We start from the raw sequence: 2125 nt of genomic DNA, 5'->3' as shown, positions 1-2125 counted from the left end.
ATATATATATATATATATATATATATATATATATATACACAGAGGGGGGAGAAAGAAATACAGTAAAACAGCAATAACAGACAGACAGACAGATAGACAGACAGACAAATAGATAGATAGATAGATAGACAAACATATAGATAGATAGACGGTCTGATAAAGAAAGGGAAAGTGATAGAAAGAGAGAGAGAGAGAGAGAGAGAGAGAGAGCACAAATATTTTCATAACATGAAGTCCTAAGAACATCAACACGAGTCGTTCGACCTACTAGAAATGAATACCAAAGTTCTCTCAAATCACACTCGGCCGTTTTTAAAGAAAAAAAGGAAGGACATATTGCATAATGTAGTCTTAGATACACCATTGTTGAAAACTATTTGGAATGGTCGTTGCTGGAAAGCCTCTAGTCATAAGTCAGCTCGATGAAACTGATTAGAGCTAAATAACATCAACACCGCCAATAACACTAGATAGCAAATGATCAATATAAACTTATAAACTTTACTTTTAAAGCTAACTTTGATATAAAGTTTATATTTTAGTATTGGTATAAAGTTAGAGAGAGAAAGGCAGATAGACAGCTAGACCGATAGATAGATAGATAGATAGATAGATAGATAGATAGATCGGTCGGTAGAGAAATACGGATAGATAGATAAATAGATAGGTAGATAGGTAGATAGATAGATAAATAGATAGGCAGATAGGTAGATAGATAGATAAATAGATAGGTAGATAGGTAGATAGATAGATAAATAGATAGGTAGATAGATAGATAGATAGATAGATAGATCGGTAGAGAAATACGGATAGATCTATAGACAAAATACAGACAGAAATTAGATAGATCGCTAAAGAGATAAAGACACAGAGACATAAATAAAAATGGGGAAATGATTAGGAAGATGGATTGATATATTAAGAAAGGTTAGATAAACCTCACTAACTACCACAACATATCTGAAAAATAAAAAAACTTTGATAACAGTATTTTAATCACGGAAACGAATGAGTAAATAAAAAGAAGAGAAAATGGCAATCAAAGTAAATGAAGTTATATTTTAACTGTGTAAACTAGATAAGTAAGACAACACAAAAAGATATGTCAGACGTGGAATATCAATGTTTCTAGTGTTTCAGCTACAGATTCAGAAGAAAAAAATTATTATTGATTCATAAAAGGAGTCAATATAAAAGATAATCAAATGGTTTGATGTATTTTAACACAAAGCAAATGACGAACGTGTAGAGGGAGAAATATTCAAAGGCTTTCTTGTATTTTAATCATACAAACAAAACGAAAATAACACATCAAGAAAATAGAGTTGATATATAAAGGTTTTGTGTTAAATACCCGCTAAGTAATTCGAAGCGTGAAGGAAGAAAAAGCAATATAAAACAATAAACAAGGAAGTTAATACTGTAGAAGCGAAACAAAAGTAATTTACAAAGGTCATAAAATGTTGTGGAAAAGGTTCCGACGGATCGAGAAAACCTTCCGCCAGTCTTTGACTGGTAATCATCGACTTTATTATTATAGATCTGCTCGCCAGATCGATATAAAACGAAGTTGTCCACTGTGAGAATTGAACTCAGGTCGTGGAAGACGAATATAACTAATCTCCTCCAAATATTTAAAGGCGGTCGGTGCTAGTGATTACCAAATACTGGTTCAATAGTGAAGGAACAGAATCGAACCCACATATTTGTTGGGTATTTACTGTTGGTTTTTTTTCCTCTTCTTTACTTTTCTTTGCTTTCTTTTTTTATCGGTCTCTCTGGATGTGGAAGGGATTGTTTGAAAGATGATCGCCTGAGGGCGACCAAACATAATCAACCAATTTAGTCAACTACCTCTCCGTCTTTTTTTTTTTACACATGATCATCCTTCTCTCAATAATAATAATAATAATAATAATAATAATAATAATAATAATAAATCCATAACAAAACATCTTAAACCCTTCGATCGACTTTCTGAAGAGGAAAAGGAAACTTATCACAAAGAGACACAAAAATACAGATACACATAAGTCTATATAAACGTACATAAATATACACCCACACACTCACACATATAAATATATATATATACATATATATATATATATATATATATATATAA

General features: G+C 31.2%; 1 protein-coding gene across 1 annotated transcript in view; it reads right to left on the bottom strand.

The window, feature by feature from the left end:
• The window catches only part of LOC106881243 (mitogen-activated protein kinase kinase kinase 1), a 152012-nt gene that overhangs the window by 148971 nt on the left and 916 nt on the right, over positions 1-2125 (bottom strand). The window lies entirely within an intron of this gene.

Source organism: Octopus bimaculoides, chromosome 8, assembly GCF_001194135.2.
Source record: "Octopus bimaculoides isolate UCB-OBI-ISO-001 chromosome 8, ASM119413v2, whole genome shotgun sequence".
Classification (NCBI taxonomy): Eukaryota; Metazoa; Mollusca; class Cephalopoda; order Octopoda; family Octopodidae; genus Octopus; species Octopus bimaculoides.
The sequence above is the reverse complement of the archived record's forward strand: the minus strand, read 5'-3'. Positions and strand labels throughout refer to the sequence as shown.